The sequence below is a fragment of the Callospermophilus lateralis genome, chromosome 6, assembly GCF_048772815.1.
Source record: "Callospermophilus lateralis isolate mCalLat2 chromosome 6, mCalLat2.hap1, whole genome shotgun sequence".
Taxonomy (NCBI): domain Eukaryota; kingdom Metazoa; phylum Chordata; class Mammalia; order Rodentia; family Sciuridae; genus Callospermophilus; species Callospermophilus lateralis.
In genome coordinates, this window is record NC_135310.1 from 147,534,142 (window position 1) to 147,555,808 (window position 21,667).

Below are 21,667 nucleotides of genomic sequence, written 5' to 3' on the forward strand. Positions count from 1 at the left end.
CTCTTTTTTTTTTTTTGCTGGAGAGGGGCTGAACTCAGGGCCACTCGACCACTGAGCCACACCCCCAGCCCTATTTTGTATTTTATTTAGACACAGGGTCTCACTGAGTTGCTTAGCACCTCACTTTTGCTGAGGCTGGCTTTGAACTCACCATACTCCTGTCTCAGCCTCCCAAGCCTCCGGGATTACAAGCGGGTGCCACCACACCTGGCCAAACCCGCTTTCTTGATAATTGACCCAGTCAGTGGTATTGTGCTATTAGCTACAGAAAACAAACTAGGACAGCTACCAAGAATTGTCACCTCTGTAGAACTCCATGCTGTGGGGGACAATTTCTCTCCAAAGAATGTGGGAGCTGTTATCAGAGCAGATCCAAAGCTGCAGATGTTTCCTCCAGGAGATTCTGTAAATGACTTAGAATCTCCTTCAAGGACAGTGGCCTTTCTACTTACCTGAATTGTTTGAGTTCAGCCACTTCTGATTACTTTCTTCACCTTCCAGGTCTGGACCAACTACTAACTCTAAATCTCTCCTCTAGAAAGTAAAATTCTTTAACATTTGGGCCCCATATCTCTTCTTCTGCATTGTAGTTGAATTTGATAGAGCAGAGATCTTTCTCTTCTAACCAAAGACCATCCTTTGCTCTCTTACCTAGAATAGACCACTTTTTACAGAGAATGGGTTCTTTCCACAGTTCTCAGGCCACATGACCTAAAACTGTACCTTCTGCCCTCCTGCAGCCTTCCAGCATCCCAGTCACAGCTGTTGGGGCTTGAGAAGAGTGTCTGACCCACATCAGGCTGATCTGGAACATTCTTTGAGTTCCTCTTTAAGTCAGTGTTGTCTTTGAGCTTTAGCTGATTGGCTGGGGACGCTGAGCTGGAGCTGTGCAGGCTTGCTGGGGGTGCCGATGGTCTGGGGCAGTCAGGAGACCAGGTGTGAGTGAGTGGAGAGGATGGTCAGTCTGTCCTGCTAGAGGGAGCCCAGGGAGACAGGGAGAGAGAATGAACCCAGCTATACTTCTTGAGCTACTTCCCTGGATGGTGTGACCCATTCCACTTGGGAATGAATATGTGACTCCTAACACCCTCCCAAAGGAGCTGGGAGCTGGCTCTGAGCCCGGGAATCCTTTATCCTTGGCCTTGCTCTTGCTCATAAAGTACCCTGCATAGGTGAATCCTCTTTCTGCTTTACTCACTACTGCATCGGGCTCTCCTCCCATCCTCACTTCTGGGGCCCAAATGCACCATTACCAGACTCTTTTTATTACTCTTAGGGCATCTATCTATCTATTTATTTATACCAGTGATTGAACCCAGGGGTGCTTAACCACTGAACCCCATCCCCCGTCCTTTTCATATTTTATTTTGAGACAGAGTCTCACTAAGTTGCCTAGAGTCTTGCTAAGTTGCTGAGGCTGACTTTGAACTCACGATCCTCCTGCCTCAGGCTCCCAAGACACTGGGATTACTGGCGTGCACCACCACAGCCAGCCTGTATTTCCGTTTTCTAATTACTATAGAAGCTTGTCCCAGGAGAGCCAAATTTGACAGGGCTCGTTGTTGCCTGGTTTGTTTCCGTGTCTCCCCACCAAGACCCCATTATCTGCCTTGCACTTCTATTCACACAGCTGTGTTTTAACAGCATTTTCTCTCTGTCAAAAACTTCTTGATATTTCAAAGACAACTTCTCATGGTAAAAAAATTCAAAGGATACAGAAGCGTATACATTAAGATTGAACCTTTTTCCAAAATTAATGGGTGACTCCTTGGTCTAGCTGGAATGCCTGACTTTTTAAAAAGTGTATTTTTTGGTTCCTGTGAATGGCAAGGAGGGCCGTGTGTGTGTGCATAGAACACGTGTGTACCTGGGTGCATAGAGCGCATGTGCAAGCCTGGACACACCTACGTGCACTTGTATGTTTTTGCCCCTGACTGGCCTCTGCTGTGATTGTGCTCTGGCATGAGAGGAGAGGCTGGCCTCTAACATTTTTTTTTTTTTTAATCCTGACTCCTCAGGAGGCTGAGGCAGGACTGTGGCTCAGTGGTTGTGAGCCCTTGGTTCAATTCCTGGTACCAAGAAAAAAAAAAGTGGTAGCAGTCTCTGCAGGAGGTGGGAATTCAGGACCGGGCAGAGGGAGGGACTGGATGGATATAGTTGTCTCTGGCCCATGACCAGGCTTCCGGAGTTCTAGAAGGATGTGCTGTACCCAAGAAAGGCAGGGTTTTTAGTTTCTTCCTGACTAATCTCTTAATTTCATTAAACCAAATCAAATTTTCCTGGACAAAGAAAATAACTTAATAAACAAACCAATTACTCTTTTTGTTTTCATTAATGTTATTTCTCAAGAGATTTCTGATCTCCTATCATAGTTTAGAAACATGGCACTTTCTCAGGATGCCTGAATCTAGCATCCTGTGATATCCCCGGAGCATTCTTGACATTTCTGGATTTCGGTGTTTTGGTCTTCAAAATGAGACTGAGCCAAACATCTTCCCCATTTATAAAGGTAAGCATGCTCAGGGATAGAATGAAAATAACAAAAAGAATTCCTAGTGCTACAACTCAGAGATACCACTCTTAGCCTTCTGATGTATGCCTCCGTGTGTTTGTGTGTGTGTGTGTGTGTGTGTGTGTGTGTGTGTGAAGACACATCTCTCTCTGCCCTGTATCTCAAACACTTAACACATTTCTAGCTCAGTACCAGGTATGGGGAACACATCAATAAGTAAACTAAATATTCTTACATGAATAAATATTTAAAAATTGGTCACTATAGGCCTATTTGGGGGAGGAGGTTGAACACCCGGGAGCATTTTACTACTGAGCTACATCCCCAGTCCTTTTTATTTTTATTTTTTTCTGAGACAGGGTTTCACTAAACTGCTGAGGGACTTGCTAAGTTACTGAGGCTGGCCTCAAATTTGTGATCCTCCTGACTCAGCCTCCCAAGTCGCTGGGATTACAGATGTGTGCCACTGCACCAGGATACTATAGGTCTATTCTTAACTAAGCATTAGTCTAGGTTAGTCTTCTTTGCAGACTTTCATAATTATTATAGGAGATCAGAGTCCTATTTACTCCATCTGAGCTGCCCAGTGTCCATCCAGTAATGAATTAATGCCAAAGTTCAGTTGGCCTGAACTTTTCATCAAGAATTTCAGAAGACTTTCTTTCTTTCCCAAACTAGCTGAGAATAAATGGGCCATCTAGGGGTCATAGGATAAAAGCAAGAAGGAAAATTTAAAACAAAGAAGGAGCCCTTACTGGTGGTAGGGGTTGCTCCAGATGATAACTGTTTCACAGGTCTTTTCTACCTTGACATCTGCTTCAAAGGTAGTTTGACAAACTTGTGTTGAGCAACACGGCAAACTTTCAGAACACACACTGCATTCCTGAGCGATTTCTTTGCTTCAAATGTTGTTAAAATATTCTCGGTAAAAGGAACACTGCTGCTTACTTTATTGATAACAAAATATTTTATTACAAAATAAAAACTGAAACTAAAAATACCTCACCCCTTTCAAAAAGGATGAGATGACTCAGACTGTTACCACACTGTGGACCATTGCCAGGTGTAGTGGCACATGCCTGTGGTCTCATCTGCTGTGGAGGCTGAGGCAGGAGGCTCACAAGTTCAAGGCCAGCCTCAGAAACTTAGCAAGACCCTGTATAAAAAGAAAACGAAAAAGAGTTTGGGATATAGCTTAGTGGTAGAGCACTTGCCTACCCTTGGTAAGGGCCTAGGTTCAATCCCCAGTATCACACACACACACACACACACACACACACACAAATTATACACATTAAAATGTGTACCACATTCCATTTATTGAAATGTCCAGAATGGGCAGCTCTATAGAATTATAAGATAGATTAATGGTTATCTGGGACCAGGAGTTTGAGGTCAGGGACTGCTGATGACTAAATGGTTTCTTTGGGGAATAATAAAATATTATGGAATTAGATAGTGGCCATGATTGTACGATCTTTGAGTGAATCATATGGTATATGAGTTAAATCTCAATAAAGTTGTTACAAAAATTTTCAGAATAACTATGGCTTGTATTTGTAATGATTTCATATTTTCAGAGTACTTTCCTTTTGTTACGTAAGTTCGATCTCATTATAACCTTAAACAGTACACAGAGCAAGTTTATGTAGTTCTCCTTCACAGTTGGTGAAATTGAGAACCAGAGAGATTTGGTAATTTTGCTGACATCACACAGCTCTTTAGAGGTGGAGCCAGACTTACAGTAAAAATATTACCGTTCCTCTCCAGTGAACTGGAGCGCACTGTCCAACGTCACATCAATGAGTCATCATTAATCTCATGTCTTTTGGGCTGGGGCTGCAGCTCAGTGGTAGAGCACCTGCCTTGCATGTATGAGGACTGGGTTTGATCCTCAGCACCACATAAAAATAGATAAAGATATTGTGTCCAACTACAACTAAAGAATTTTTTTAAAAATCTCATGTCTTTTATATGTTATTAGTGTTAAATAATAAAATGCCTGCTAAGTGCTAGGCAATGTTTACTGGTCATTATACAAATCTTATAGACTACATTTTGCTGGTTTTATTTCACTGCTTTTAGAAGCTAGTATATGGGTCCAGGTTGCCCCCAGGGGACATTTCAGAAAACCTGGGGATATTTTTGGCTGTCAACACCTATGGGGAGGGGAAGGGGATGAAGCTCAGTTGGTAAGTGTTTGCCTGCATGCACAGGACCCTGCACCACACCAAAAAAAAAAAAAGAAAAGAAAAGAAAAAGAAAACACATGGGCAGAGACCAAGGATATTACCAACCACCCACAAAGAATTATCTGGTCTAAAATGCCGATAGTGCCAAGGCTGCTTTCATTGATAATGACATCATCTCTATGAAAGTTCTGTATAGATCCAAACTGCAACATTTACCATTTTGCAAGTAGATGTTTCTAGAGTGACAACCATTCCTGGCAAAGTTAGCCAGTACAGGACCCTCAGCTCAGGTTCATTGGATCGATCAGTACCTGTGGAAGATTCTTTAGCAAATGTTATGCTAAGCAAATGAGCCCCTCACAAAAACACAAATACTGCATGATTTCACTGTGGTGAGATATCTAAATCAATCAGACACAAAGAAACAAAAAGGTAGAAGATGATTTAGAAGTTGACTAGGGTGGGGAAATGGGAATTATTCTTTGATGGGTATAGAATTTCAGTTATGCAACAATGAGAAAGTTCTAGAAATCTGTTGCACACAATACATACAGTTATACACTATATACTACTGTACAATGAAATGTAGCCACAATGGTAAATTTTAGGTTGTATGTTTTTCAACACAATGTTTTGTTTTTTTAAAAAGTCTAAGCACGTCTTCAACATGAGTGACTAGGAGTAGAATCTGAAGTTTCCATCTTCTAAACCCCAGTATTAGGGGTTAGAAAAGGATTCCTTGTCAGATTTTCCAGGGGCAGTCAGGGGACCTGATGAAAATCTACTCTTACATTGTAGCTGTTACGGTTGGGTGTCCAGTTGGGGTCCAGCTCCTTTGTGTCCCAAAGAATTGAGCAAGACATGCAGAAGTAACAAAGTACAGGTTTATTGAAGGTGAAGGTGAAAGTTGTCTTAAGATAGATTGGACTGAGCCAAGAGAGAGGCTCAAGGTCCCATGTCTGGGAATTCCTGTCTTACATGCTGAGCTGGGAGACATTCTCCTCCCTATATGGACCTGATTGAAGACCTTATCTCATTTGCTCCCAGTGGTTATTTTAGAATACCAAACCTGTGGCGGGAGTTATCTTGGACAATTAAGTCTTCAGTAGATGGAGTTGTTTTGACAACGGGACTTCTTAAACAGGGAAAGGATGACTCAGCCCCCTGTCTTGTCCTCCAAGGGCATATTTCTTGTACTCAGCCTCCGCCATGTTGGTGTCCCTGAACTCCTACCCAACACGCCAATTTGACTGAAATGCAAGAATATGTTCAACCTTGGAGGCTGGGCTGGGGGTGACAGGGGAGGGAAGAGGAGTGGAAATCCGCAAAGCAAATCCAGGCTAGAGACACCAAGTCAGTGCTTGGAAACAGGCCAGTGTCTTGGGCTAACTCTGGGATTTATAACAATTTATTTACAGAAGATAAATAAAGAGTTAGAGGTCACTCATAAATGTAAATGTTATTAGAACTCGGTGCCCTTCAAAGGAGGTTTGTGTATACTTGTTGGCTTTGCTCACAAAGTTTTCAAAATCTTTTTTTGTGTTTAACTTTGGAGATATTTGCCTTTTTCCTGATAAGGTTGGCCTGCATGGAGTATTATCACTCTGTGTCTCAAAGTGCAAATATTTCGCAGCCTCTTTGAAAAGTACAAATAATACCTTGAGCTCAGATTGGTATCTGAGGGTTGAAACTACACATAAGAACAAATCGCCTGAAGTTAATTAACCCATGGTTTAATTTGTCCTTCAATTGAATATTGAGTTGGACCCAACGTTGTGTTTTCAGAAGTTTTTTTTCATGGGACAGAAGGAAGGAAACATTTTGAGAAGTAGCTTATTGCATCGGACCAACAGTGACCACTGGCCACTCTCAGGAGTTACTTTCCTTCTCTCAAGGTCCTAAAAAAGAAAAAAAGCCGTGATAATTTAAAATTTGGCTTTAGTGAAATTACATGAAGGTCATTAAAATGAAACTATTTCATTTTTATTTGATCATGCCCAGGACATTGGGGGACCTTTGATTTTTAAGGCTTGTCTTAATTCCAAAAATAACCTGAGCCCATCTGGTAGGCCCCCACCAGCACCCACACCCCCACCTGTTAATCTCACCTCAACTTTTTAGAACCTCTGTTAAGTGTCATCAGTTGATAACAGCTTAATGAAGAGTATAGAAGCCATCACTTCTTTGAAACCTCTTAAGTGTCATTGTGCATACCTTGGTTGGCTGGGGAGCTGAGAACCTGGAGCAGGCAGGTCTTTTAGTGCCCCTCAAAAGTCACATTAAGCTGTTCCCTGTGGCACATGCCTGTAATATCTGCTGCTCAGGAGGCTGAGGCAGGAGGATCACAACTGCAAAGCCAGCCTCAGCAATTTAGCGAGGCTCTAAGCAACTTAGCAAGACTTTGACTCAAACTATAAAAAGGGCTGGGGATGAAGCACCTCTGGGTTCAACCCCTGGTACCAAAAAAAAAAAAAAAAGTCACATTGCACCAATCCTCCTTATGTTTTTGAAGACACATTCTTTTCTTCAAGCTGCTCACAGTCTGATGAGGAATGAAGTGCTGTGATGCATAAAAAAATTCTCCCTTCTTATCCACGGTTTCGGCCCCTTAAAGGAAAGGAAGGCCATGTCAAGCTTCCCCCTACAGGGCCACTAGGTGACAGCACCACACCTTCTCAAAGCTCGCAGTCAGGCACATGGCAGAGCGCAGGATGGCCAATTCTCCAGCCATACACCTAGACCCTAAAAGTGACCCAGCGTGGGTAACAGGAAGAGTTAGCCTTTGAGAGCTTTTCCCATGTGTCCAAGTGCGCTGCCAGTATGTTCCACTCAATAACTCCTGGATCTGCAAGATGATTCCGCTAGTTTTATCTTTATTTTATAAAACACGGAAAGGTACAGTAATTGCCCAAGGACCTCATGGTAGGGGAGTGCTCTACCACGGTGCCACAACCCAGCCCCACACACGCCTCTCCTTGAAGCCCATGCTCTATGCTCTATCAAATGCAGCACCATTCTATCATTCCCAGGGAAATCTAGAAACCAAGCAAGAAGTCAAACAGTACCAAACCTCCAACCGACATCTCCATGTCATGAAAACATGGGATCCACTGGGCATCAGGAAATAGAGGCAGGCTCAGCGAGCCTTTTCTGGTAAAAGTCAGATGATGAATATTTTAGGCTTCGCTGGTCGCCTGATCTCTTAAGTTGCAAGTCTCTGTTGCAAGAACTCAGCTTGGCCACTGTCATGTGGAAGCAGCCACAGACAGTGAGCTAACTAATGAGCATGGCTTGGTTCTAATAAAATAGTTACGCACCCTGAAATGTGAATTTCGTATTCCTTTCACATGTCACAAAATATTTTTATTCTTGGGATTCTTTGCCAGCCACCAGACAATGCAAAATCATTTTTCACGTGCAGGCTACATAAAGACACATGGGGAGCCCGACTGGACGTCCCTCCCCCCATCCCCAGCTGTAGTTTTGCTGAACTATGGTACAGAGGAAAAGAAGAACGACGAGTGCCTACCATAAGTGAGATGCTAAAAATACAATGATTGGTGGAGAGCAAGAGGGCTCCTTGTGTTAATGGAAGAACGAACAGATCTGTCATTATGGAAAGGTCGAAGGGCTCCCAACTCAGACTTGGGAGGGTCACCAGGGAAGTCACGTCACACCAGGACGTGAAAGATTTAAAAAAAAAAAAAAAGACCTCATCAAGAAAAGGGAGAGGGAGGGAATATTCCAGGTAGAAGTTCTGTGAGATCAGAGAGGTTAAACTTGAGTCATCAGCATATCTCAGGCAAGTTTGAGCTTCAATTTCCTTGCATGCAAAGTGAGTATAAAGTCTGATCTCTAAGGTCGTCAATCAGAATACGGAGGAGGCGTGATAGCATATTAGCTGTAGTTCATTTCCAGGCTTCCTGGTTTGGGAAGGGAATGAGTTAGTACGGATAATCTGCAGGTTCCCTCCAGCCTGGACATGCTACTTGATCTTGATTTTCAGGCGAAGAGGCCCTGCTAGGGAGCGCTGCTGGGAGCCGTCATTGGCAATGGTCACCTGCCTCAGGACAACTGTGACTGCCTGAAACTGAAGAATGACCTCAGTGACTGGGATGGTGGCCCTCTGCACGGGAAAGGACAGCAGGGTCGGCACACATTCCACCCTAAGTCCCTGTGGCAAGCCCACCCTGGATGCAGTGGTGGCCTCTCTGATGTGAAGGTGACCTAGACTGCAAGAGCCCAAAGGTGCTCAGTTGTCGTTCGGTTAGTCAGTTGGTTCCCAGTGGCCCATGTTCTCAGATTTACACATCTCCTTCCAATTCAGGGAAAAGCTACAGACTTTAGCTTAGAAGATCCCTTCTCCTAAATGAATAGTCACATTCCTCTTCCTGCTGAAAATACAAAGTCAGAGCGAATTCCTCACAGCCTGGGCAGTGACCTGCAGACCAACCTCAGCAATAGCTGGATGAGTGACAGAACAAGGAACAGGACTTGGAAGGCTGTTGGGTTTGTCACGGGGTTTATTACGGCTCTGTCAGTAATTTTTTATTCCTCTCAACCAGTAATTTCGTCCCACAAAAATAGACTGCAAGTAAGGGAAATCTCAAGAGCTTCCGTCCTTGCTGAATTTGGTGACATGTGACAGGAAAAAGATTTTTTTCTTGGGTGAAAATATACCAGTGACACCATTGGGAAATACCAGTTGCCAGCACTATTTGATCCCAAACCACTACACAATGGAACCCCCCTCCAAAGACAAGGCCCAGTTCCATTTGGTGCCTGCCATGGTGGTTCACAAAGACTTTGACACATTTGAAAAGACTCTTTGGGGTGATTTCTGCTCCTTAAAATGTCTTCTGGGTCCTCATGGATGAGAAGTCCCCTGCTTTCTTGAAAGACGCAGTGGGAAAGCTACTGAGCTGTTCCCAAATGCCTTTGTGGCTTCTAAGCAGTCGTCTGTGGTTTATGATGGAATTTCCAGGCTCCAGGCGGATCTCAGCTGCATGAAGGACCTTGTGGCCTCCAAGGTGCCCTGGAAGTCCGTCCTCAACACCTGTGGCCAGATTTCCCCCTGAAAACCAACAAAGGAAATAGTTCAGTATCTGAAAGGTTTAAAAGGAAGAGCATTACCCCAGGGTGCTGCCTCCTTCCCATATCATCAGAAGAACCTGGAGCAGAGGTACCCTTTGTTTTCCTTCATGCTGTGAACTTGGAGGAGAAAAACTCCTCTCCCACGTGACGTGACTGTTTTCTTTGGCACCACCTATGTGGCCCTTACAAGGGAATTTGCTCATTTTGTTCTTAAAGATCAGAGCCCATTGATTTACTCGAGTGGTCAAAGGACACCTATTCTCCGGATGAACATTTCTGGGTGACACTAAACCAGATTCCAAGTATGTGAAATTTGAATTTTCTTCTTGATAAATTTAGCACCTTTTGGCAGGGTGGGGTGCAGAGGCTGCAGGCGTGTGTGTGTTTTGCACACTGAAAATGCCTTTGACAACATTATGTGTATTCACTGTAATTCCAGATTTTTTGCACACCCTGGAGATTTCAATGAAGTAATATAAAATAAATTCTGCTTTTCACATATCCCTAAATATGCTGTTTGCTTAGAGAACATGCTGATTAAATTTCTCCTAATATTGTATGTCCCATATCTTTGATATGACACCCCAAAGTTTTTTCTTTCTTTTTGGGGGTGGGGGAGGAGCACGGAATTCTGGGGTTCAAGGGCCCAGGGCCTCATGCATGCTAGGCAAGTATTCCACCACTGCATCACGGTCCCAGAAGTAATGATAGTGTGTTGTTTAGGAGATCAGCATTTTTGCTGTGCAGTATTCATTATGGTCTCATTTTGTGTGAATTTGAGTTATTCGAAATTATTTGAAAAATTTGAGATCTAAAAATGTCCACAAAAATTTATAAGAATAATGGAAATAAGGAAAATCTCTCTAAATAAAAAAAAAATTAAATGCCATCAAGAATTCAAGCCAGGAGCAGTGGTGCACACTTGTAATCCCAGCAGCACAGGAGGCTGAGGCAAGAGGATTGAGAGTTCAAAGCCAGCCTTAGCAAAACAGAGGCGCTAAGCAACTCAGTGAAACCCCATCTCTAAATAAAATACAAAATAAGGCTGGGGATGTGGCTCAGTGGTCGAGTGCCCCTGAGTTCAATCCTGATACTCCCTCCCACCCCACAAAAAAAGAATTTCAAGAATTCAGAGCTGGAGATGTAGGTCAGTAGCAGTACTTGCCTGGTAGAAGGCCCTGGGTCCTTACACACACAAAATAAATAAATAAAAATTGTCCAAAGCTTCCAAACTGTCAGCCAGGTGAATGGTCTGCTAGGTGGGCTATGGCCACATGGTCACCTCACTTTGCTTGGTAAATGGAAACCCTCTGAGTCCAAGCTGACAAGAATATTTAAGGCCTGGTGTAAATATTTAAGGCCTTCGTGTAAAATTTGAAAACCCTGTAGGAATTATAGGTGGACAGAAATTTTTAAATTAGTTTTTCTTAGTATAAAATTCAATCTTGTTGCAGGAAATGTGGAAAGAGAGAAAGACCTAAACAATAAAGTAAAACCTGCACATTATGCAAACTGAGAAGTGATGGCTGTTAACATGTTTGCATTATTTAACATCCTCCTTCCTTTGCCTGATGTAGTTTAGTTACACTGTAGATGAGGTAATTTTATGTCCTGTTACTTTCACTGAGCAAGGTATCATAATAAGTTCCCTACATGACTGAAAAATACAAAATGACTGCATTCTTGTTCTTGGTATGGATGTATCAGCATTTGCTGACCAGCGATTGAAGATTCCTTCCTAGTTCTGCACTGGCTACAATGCTATTGTAGTCAAGGCTAAATAACATCCAAAATAAACATCTTTTCACATAAAGGTTTCCTATACTTTCATGTTATTTCCTTTGAATCAAAACCTACCAGATGGAATAATACAAACATTTTAAGTTCTTTATACATAGGACCAAACTGCTTTCTAAAATATTTTCTAATTTTCCATAGTCCACCAGTGTACAAAATGTTCATCTCTGCTAACATTCTTTTTAAGAGCTCTTGAACTTAAACAGAGAAATAACTACACTAGTGTTTTCGTGTATAATTTATTGAGGGTGAATACTTTTAAGTGCGTATTAGCCCATTTTTGCTATCTTTTTGTTTGTTTGTTTGTTTGTTTGTTGTTGTGGCTTGCCAGATTCCTGCATGGTGGGCATGGGATTGAAATGTTCTATTTTGATTGATAGAGCAGAGCAGTCCGGTCAGCTACTGGAAGAAAGCACCGGGGTATGGAGAGAAAAGAATGATCTAGAAAAGAATGCGAAAAGCTGGGAAGAACTGAGGTCATTTGAGTGAGTGTGACAAAATTGTGAAATAATTAGGTAATGCCAAGGGAAAACCAGCTTCTGTTTGGCTGATTTAACTGGCTGTTTGCATGGGCTCAACCCTGAATCTTCTCAATGGCTTCCCTCCCCTCTCCAGCTCCAACTCCAAACTCTGGATTTGTGAAACACTGATATATACAACCATGGATATTAGATGATTTTATTCCTTAGTTGGTAAGAGGTCTAGAATCATATGAAGCTTTTTATTTACCTCTCCAACAAAATTCCTAGAGTATGATCTATTTTTCGTACTTTTGTGAAAGGCACAGAATACCAAGCCATAAAGAAATTTTGAGGCTTGCTAATGGGAAAGTTGAATTGTCTACGCTTAACACATGCAGTGCAGTATAAAGATTGTTTTTCTTTCCTTCTTTTCTTGTTTTCTTTTCTCTCTCTCTCTCTCTGTGTGTGTGTGTGTGTGTGTGTGTGTGTGTGTGCTGCTGTGATCTCCCCAGGATTTCAGACTCCAACTCCTTCACTGTCCCAAAGCAGACAGGAGACTCTGCTGGAAGTTTCCAGGCCTTTGGTCCTGAACTGGGGTTGCATCCTTGGTCCCTCCTGTTCTGAGGCTCAAGCATCTTGGACTGAGCAGCTACTTGTACCTCCAACTCTGCAGCCTGTAGACAGCCACTGGGGACTATCCAGCTTCTGGTTGTCTGAGCCAATCTAATTAATCCCCTGTTTCTAATCATACCTTCATGTATGTGGTGTTGGTTCTGTTCTTCTGGAAGACCCTGGCTAATACAGAGTGCAATTCCTTGCAACAGGTTTATCTAAAAACCAACTCCTATTTTGTTTTTGATAGATGGCTAAGAATAAGCAAGTTTTTTTTTTTATTTCTATTACACTACTATGGTTGTTTAAGAAAAATAATTTGTGACTATTTTAGAAAATATGGAAAATTTAAAAAAAGAATTATAGAAGAAAATAATTTATCATAATCTCAACATTCCTCTGTTAAGACAATTGAGTTTCTTTCAGTATTTCAAGTGAATTGGTGATTTGCAGCTGGAAACATTGGCTCACACTGAAATCCCAGCTACTCAGGAGGCTGAGGAAGAAGATTGCAAGTTCAAGATCAGCCTAAGCAATTGAGTGATACTGTTTCCCCAAAAAATACAATTTAATAAGGTCTGAGAATATAGTGATAGAGTGTTTGTCTAGCATGTGCAAGGCGCTGGGTTCAGTCCATAATAGATAGGAGAGGGAGTAAAGGGAGGAAAGAGAGAGAGAACTGATGATTTTGCTATACCTTTGGTTTATATTGGCCCTTGACTGTCTGCAAAAATATTTTATCCCATTGAATTTCATTAGCTGCTTCAAACTCCAGCCTTTCTGGGGAAAGAGAATGACATGGGATCAATTCACAATTGCATATAGCTTTTTGTTCCCTAAATTCAGGAACGGTTTCATCCCTAGAAGGGCAGGTAAAAAGCCTGTTTGCCTTGCTTAGGGAGAAACCAAGGTTTAGAAAGAGGAAGCAACTTGCTCAAGGTATATATATAATTTGCAGTACTGACATGAAAACCTGCCTCCCAACTCCTAGCCCAGGGCATTTTCTACTCAATTCTGCTGCCACCTTGGGATTTTTCCCTTCCCGGGGGGAAGCATTTGAGTGAAACACACTAATGAGTCACTCTGGATCTCAATCCAGATGCAATAGGATTTCCTGCCAGGAACTAAATTTATGGGCAGAACCTTAAGTATGAGGGATCTATAAAGCAGAACTTTTGGATTCCCTGTCTGGAAAAGACATCCTCTGAGTAGGTAAATTTTGAAAGGTAGTCCCCAAAAAAGAGAATAATTCTCCTGAACCCTATTTTGGAGGGTCCCAATGGAGCTACAGGCACTTCCAGGCCAATAATCTCCCCGAGCAGTTTCTTCCATTTCTGAAGCTGCCCTCAAAGCCCTCCAGGATTCTGTAGGGAAGGTTCTGTAGGGTGTTGGAGGAATCTGACTCTGGGCAGGTTCCCCAGTATAGAGACTGTTTTGGACTCGGGGCAGATCTTTGAAGGCAAAAAGACCTTTGCCCTTCCACATTCCAGCTTGTATTGTTCTACTTATAAACATTGCGTTTAAACAGACTTCACCTTAAAGAGGCCTAGATTGTTCCTGTGAAATGCTTCTGGGCAATTTTATCCTCCTGGGAACCGGAGAGCTCTGCAGAGACCAACTTACTGGAAAGCTACTTAGAGGGAGGAAATGGAGTCTTCCTCGGGTCACCTGGGTTTAATCCTGTTAAGATCCAATTGGCTATACTTAAGTTTCATATTCCCCAAACCTAGCACAGTGCCTGGCACGAAGTGAGTACTCAAAAAAAAAAAAAAAAAAAAGTTGAAAGAATAAATGAATCACTTGGTTGTGACAGGGACATTCTGTTTCTTAAAGTTCTTAAAGAAAAGCATGGGGGTGAAAGCCAAAAGCAGATCAAAGTGGTGGGACTCGATGTCCAACAAGGAGCTCAACCTGCTCTTGGTGGCCTACAAGAACGTGGTTGGGGGGCCTGCAGATCTGCCTGGAGGGTCATCTCAAGCATTGAGCAGAAGACCGACACGTCCGACAAGAAGTTGCAGCTGATTAAGGACTATCGGAGAAAGTGGAGTCGAGCTGAGCTCCATCTGCACCACGGTCCTGGAATTGTTGGATAAGTATTTAATAGGCAATGCAACTAATCCAGAGAGTAAGGACTTCTATCTGAAAATGAAAGGAGATTACTTCTGGTACCTTGCTGAAGTTGCATGTAGGAGCTTACCAAGAGGCATTTGATATAAGCAAGAAAGAGATGCAACCCACACATCCAATCCACCTGGGGCTGGCTCTTAACTTTTCTGTATTTTACTATGAGATCCTTAATAACCCAGAGCTTGCCTGCACACTGGCTAAAACGGCTTTTGATGAGGCCATTGCAGAACTTGATGCACTGAATGAAGAGGCATACAAGAACAGCACCCTCATCATGCAGTGGCTTAGAGACAACTTAACATTATGGACATCAGACAATGCAGGAGAAGAATGTGATGCAGCAGAAGGGGCTGAAAACTAAATGCAAACAAGATGTCATCCTTCTTCCCTCAAGAAACCTTTTTTACACATCTCCATTCCCTACTCCACTTGGATTTCCTACCGCAAAGAAACCCATTCATGCGTATGGAATCAACTGTTTATAGTCTTTTCACACTGCAGCTTTGGGAAAACTCCATTCCTTGATTTGTGTTTGTCTTGGCCTTCCTGGTGTGCAGTTACTGCTGTAGAAAAGTATTAATAGCGTCATTTCATAGAAACATAAGAAATTCTAAACACTTAGTAGAGGACTAAAAATGTATCTGGTGTTTAAGTAATCTGAACCAGTTCTACCAGTGACTATGTTTTTTATTACTGTGAAGATAAAAAAATGTAGTTAATTGCAATTTAAAGAATGTTCTACATGACTTCTTACTTTCTACATTCCCTTCTTTATTCTTCTTTGAGGGTTTTCTTTCAGTAAGCAACTTTTCTATACTCTTACTGTATTCCTTTTTAGTGGGAATCCAGAAGTATTAGATGGAATGGGAGAGCACTTGATATTTCCTGGCTTCCGGGGTGGGGGTGGGGTCACAAATTGAAATGCCTCCTATATCCCATGTTGTGGAGGTCATGTCCATCTGTGATCACAAGGAGTTTTCTTATTCACTCATCATTTGCTGCTGTTTAAAGTTGACAACTTCCCTTCCCCAAAAAATTCACTTATACCTCCTGCCTTTGTAGTTCCGGTATTCACTTTACTATGTAATAGAAGTAGCATGTTGCTGCCAGAATACAAGCATTGCTTTTGGCAAATTAAAAGTGCATGTCATTTCTTAATACACTAGAAAGGGGAAATAAAAGTACACAAGTCCAAGTCTAAAACTTTAGTACTTTTCCATGCAGACTTGTGCACATGTGAGAGGGTGTCCAGTTTGTCTAGTGATTGTTCTTTGGAGAGTTGGACCACTATTGTGTGTTGCTAATCATTGACTGTAGTCCCAAAATAGCCTTGTGAAAATGTTATGCCCTATGTAACAGCAGAGTAACATAAAATAAAATTACATTTTATAAAAACAAAAAAAAAAAAGAGAGAGAGAGAGAGAAGAGCATGTGTATATGTTGCTTTATGATGTGATGTGCCTACAAAGCGCTGTGATTTTTTCATCTTTTTTGTGAAGTCATTAGTCCCCATATTTATCTTAGTTATGCTCATCTCTAACTTACTGGGTTATGTTATATTTCTTGGTTCTCTTCAGGCAAAGGGAAATGTTTCTAGAATCTAAAAGATGTTGGTACTGTTTGGACTTTAAAATGTACTTTACTTAATTAGTCACCAAATATTCCAGTGAATGAGCTATGAACTTCATTTGGTAATAGGAAAAACCTAAAATGAAGCCTTGGACCATGTAGAAAAGTAGTTGAGTAGTATTGCAAGTCTATGGAAATCCATTCTTCTGATATTAAAGACAGATCCACTATGTAAATTCAGGTTTTGTCAGAATTAAGCTTTTTTTTTTTTTTTTCTTTCCTTATTTTTTGCCTGGGGCCTTTGGACAGTTATCACTTATAAGGAAGATCTCTCCCCACCTGCTGACTCATGGGCCAGATTGCAGACTGTGGCCTTGAGGAAGAAATGGGGAGACTGCAATCCCAGGGCCTGGGGACCCTACAGCAGGAGGATTCATGTTTTTGCACTCGGTTCTGATGGAACCATGTACTGCGATTGGAAGAAGGGGGGCTACACTCTTTCTTAATGATATTGCTAATGGTCAGAAGCTCACCATCTTTCCTGGAGGAGAAAGCTACCTGTCTCTGTGCTCTCTCACTCCTGTAACTTCACAATCACATTAAGGACTTTCTGGGATATAAAAAGAAGGAAGGAAGCCGGAACATGGTGGTGAATACCTGTAAAGCCAGCAACTTAGGAGGTTGAGGCAGGAGTATCACGAGTTTGAGGTCAGTCTCAGCAATTTAGCAAGGCCTTAAGCAAAATCTGGTCTCAAAATAAAATAAAAAATAAAAAAGGCTGGGGATATAGCTCAGTGGCTAAGAATCCCTGGGTTCAATCCCCCATACAGAAAGAAAGGGGAAAAAAGGAGGGAGGGAGGAAGACAAAGAAAGAAAGAAAAGAGAAAGAAGGAAAGAACAGCAATCTATTATGAAGGGAGGGAATCAACTTTGCACTGGGGTTGGGCCCTTGTTCTCCCCATAATACCCAACCTGTAAAATATACTCAAATCAAACTTGAGGATGACTTTCTGCAGAGAAAAATCTACACTGTGTTTCTTTGGCTTAGACACTTCCCTTTGCACTTGGTATTAAAAGCCTTGGTTGCCAGGTACCTTTTTATGTGCAAACACAGCTATGGAGAGCCTTGGAGACGGGACTCTAACTAGCCCTGCAGTTCCCTTAGTCTTTCAGCTTCTGACCTCAACCTCAGGTTGCCTCAGAGATATTTAATTGAGCTTGAAAAGACCAGCTTTCTCATCCACTTCCTTATTAACCGGCTTCCGGGCGGTTTTCAGTTAAGCTATTGCAAACTTCACCCCTTTTCCTTCCCCATGGCGTTCTCTCAGGGTCTGAAATTAGCTGTGACATCACTGAGCTTAGTGTTGTAAGTTTATTACCTCCAGAATCTTCTCAACACCTCCAGGAGACTTTTGTCTTGACTTCAGAGTTGCAAAACTAAGACTCTGGGGTTGCAGATGTAGCTCGGTAGAGCACTTGCCTGGCGTGCACAAGGCCCTGGCTTCCTAAAGGAGAAAAAAAAAAAAACCCTCAGATGCAAAGGTATGGATGACCAGCTACCGAGGAGGCCAAAGTTGGGTGCTGGAGGTTTTAAGTTAACTATAGAGTCCTCACCTGTCTGTGAGACCCATGGGGATGGTTTCCTTAAATGCAGCCAAAAGGAAACCAAGAGGTATGGGTCAGATGGATCTTCAAAGGCTCCAAGTCTCTCAAGAGTTCTCTTGGTCCTCCCAGAGACATTCTGACATAACCCAGGGATTTTTTTTTTTTTTTAAACTGGGATTGAGCCCAGGGGTGTTTAGTCACTGAGCCACATCCCCAGCCCTTTATGTATTTTATTTAGAGACAGGGTCTCACTGAGTTGCTCAGCGCCTTGCTAAGTTGCTGAGGCCTGGCTCTGAATTCTCAAATTTCAGCCTCAGCCTCCCCAGAGATCTTTTTAACCATGCTACCTGGCTATCCTCAGGCCATGTCCTATGGTTGAAAAGAAACATCCATGAGGGTAAATCAGGGTACTGAATTTAACATCCATCCATATATAGGTAGAGAAAGAGGAGAGAGAGAGAGGGAGAGAAAGAGGAGAGAGAGAGGGAAGAGTAGGAAAACAACTGGGGTCGTGAAAAAAATCAAAATATCAACACCCTTCAGATTTAAAAAAGTAATTTAATCCAAGCTGTCCTCTGTTTGGGATGTCACCAGACCTTCCCAGTCACTGAGAAAGTTTCCATTAGCTTCTTTGGCTTCTAACTTGGGCACAAAGATGGTGTCATGATAAAATGAACATGTGAAAACTACTTTGGGCATCTTTTGGCTCATGGATAAGTATAAGAAGTAGGGTGCAATGAAGCTCTTTTCTAAAAAACATTGATTGACATTATCTTAGTGCAAGAAAAATTGGTTTACGTCCTAGAATGAGAACTTATGAGCATGCCTTCTTGGAGATATAACCAATTGCAGACTGACCTCTGGGATGTAAATGCATACCCTGCAGGTTGATCCTGGTTCCCATTTTCTTTAGAACTCTACATCTTATCTGATCACTGCCTCCAACTTGGAATTTAGGGAATTAATTTTGATCTAATATTCAAACCAGGATGAGCCATCTCTGTTTTTTTTGTTGTTTTTTTTTTTTTTTTTGTCATTCACTGCCATCCCCTCCTGTCATTTTACCCAAATGCAAGAACATAGAGTCCAGAATTTAGAAGGATAGTAGTGGTAGATTACAAAAGGGCATCAGGAAAGAAGGAGGGTCAGGAGAACGAGCCTCTCCCATGTGACTGGCAAGAGAAAGAACACCAGAGAGCATCAAGATGACAAAAAAAAGAAAACAGGTTCACACGTGTGCTTTTGAAAAGGTCTAGCATTGTCAAAGATGCTATTTTAAATAAATGTAAATGTTTCCAAAGCTGGAAGTCAGAGGACCCTTGCAGTTTTTCAGGGGAGGTACAAGAATCTACTGCAGCAAAGCATGAAATCCAAGCATCCATAGGTCTAAATTCCAGAAGCCTGCAGTATCTGGAGAGCTAGAACTGGGCCGAGAACAAGATGACAGCCAAAATAAACAAAGGGAGAGCTGATGTCATTATCTGGATAGATTAGGAGAAAGACTAAAAATGACTTGACTCGTTCAGACAGGCATAATTAGGCACTGACATCTTCATTTAAGCATCCTGACAGCCAAATGCATTTGATGTGGACAGTGCCTACCTACAGGGATATTAAAAATTAAATACAAATTAGATAATTTTAGCCATTTCCAAAAAGATTGCTTTTGTGTGGAAGAAGTGATTCATTCTAAAGGATTTTAGACTGAAGGAGAGAAATTCAGGTTGATTGAATCCTGTTTGGGCTGTGTAGATAAGATTGTGAACTGCTGAATCATGCTGTAGAATGTGACTCCTAAAATAGCTGAAGACTGAGTTCTGGAGAATTCTCCCTGCATCCTTTCTTGGCATCGTTTCCTGCGCTCCTGATGCATGTGAAATACACTTGGCAACTGTCTCATTAATGCGCTAGCTTTCATCTGGGAGTGAAGAAATAAAAAACAATCATTCAACTCTTAGTTTCAAAAGTATTCATTGTGGAGACAATGTCTAATGAAGGCCCAACAGGTCTAGGGACAATGTTAGGCTATAATCTCAGATTTTAAAAGCAGTTTATAAATTTGCATCTTCCTCTATGTTGTGGATGTGTGTGCACATGTGCGCACTTGGAATTAAACCCAGGGCCTTGCACATGCTAAGCATGTGCTCTACCCACCCCCCACCTCACCCCTATACACTATTCTTCTTCCTTTTTTTTTTTTTTCTCTCTTTCTAATGTTGGTGATTGAACGCAGGGGCACTTCAGCACTGATCTATATCCCAAGCTTCCTTTTTTTTTTTTTTTTTTGAGACAGGGTTTCATTAAGTTGCCCAAGCTGACCTTGAACTTGTCATCATCCTGCCTCAACCTCTTGAGTCACTGGGATTACAGGCTTGCACCACTATGCCTGGCCCCTGTGTTCTGTGGTGCTGGGAATTGAACCCAGGGCTTTGTGCATGTGAGGCAAGCACTCTACCAACTGAACTCTATCCCCAGGACCTGCTGTGTTCTTAACAAAATCAAAATGTGTTGTCTATGGGCAAGGGGTAAATGAAAGTACAGGATGTGAAAACATTTGCAAACTATGATTTTATATTATCTTTCTAATTAAGAAGATGTATTAGAAAAAAAATAGGTACATTGTGACTCATCTTTTAGGAATTATTAACAGGAGTCTCACCCTAATGTGATCAAGGAAATGGAGAAATGAAAGCTTGAGGATAAAAATCGATAAATATTTGATGGTTTACTCTGTACAACAACGCTAGGAGCTAGGAACAGATGAGGAATACTCTTATTCACAGCTGGCTACCAACTAACAAAGAACTCATCAGTGGGTCCTAAATGTGCAGTCTAATTGTCATGGGCTCACAGAGGAAGATGCAAGGGAGGGGCAAGATGATTTCAAAGGCAGAAGCAGTCATTGTGTCATTTTCTTGAAGTAGAAGTGTGGAGCAGGCTGTGTGTGTGTGTGTGTGTGTGTGTGTGTGCGAGTGCGCGCGTGTTGCATGGCTGTGTGTAAATGGGTTTCTTGTCAGCTCTTATACTATTATGCCTCTTTCCCAGCCTCATCTGTTTTCCGACACTGTGAGGAACTCTTTTTATATGTTATCTGTGTTTATTCTCATGATTGATCTAGAGTGGTAAAAATATCCTTATCTTTTATATGTAAGGAAATGCTTTTTAAAGTGTTTATAAATCTGAGTCGGATGTGGTGACACAGCCCTGAAATTCTAGTGACTCAGAAGGCTGAGACAGTGAGAATCACAAGTTCAAGGTCAATTTCAGCAACTTAGTGAGACCTTGTCTCAAAATTTTAAAAAAATAATAATAAAAAAAGAGCTATAAGTGTAACTCAGAGGTAAAAGCACTCTTGGGTTTAATCCCCAGTACTAAAAAAAAAAAAAAAATAAAGAACTTATAAATCTAAACCTGAGAACCTTTCTCCTTAAGTTCTGGAAAGTATAGGAGTCTACCTCTCTCCTACTTCTCCAAGCATCAGGCTGTTCGGCATCCTACTGAGGCAAGGGTGAACTGAACTTCCCATTTGCCTAACTTGAAACTCTGTGCAATTTTGCTAGTACTTTTGGTATTTTTATGTTTGAGACAAATTAGCCTTTATTCAACAGAATGGCCCCCAGTCACTTTGGGTGGTAAGCGAGATGTGAGGTCAGCTTGCAAATTAATATGTCTTTTTAAGGACCTTTCCTAGTGGCAGA

General features: G+C 41.9%; 2 pseudogenes; both read left to right on the forward strand.

The window, feature by feature from the left end:
• The first annotated feature begins 9,073 nt into the window (after positions 1–9,073).
• Positions 9,074–10,108, forward strand: LOC143402208 (N-acetyllactosaminide beta-1,6-N-acetylglucosaminyl-transferase pseudogene; annotated as a pseudogene).
• Positions 10,109–14,558: 4,450 nt separating this feature from the next.
• LOC143400928 (14-3-3 protein theta pseudogene) lies at positions 14,559–15,156 on the forward strand (annotated as a pseudogene).
• Positions 15,157–21,667: the final 6,511 nt, after the last annotated feature.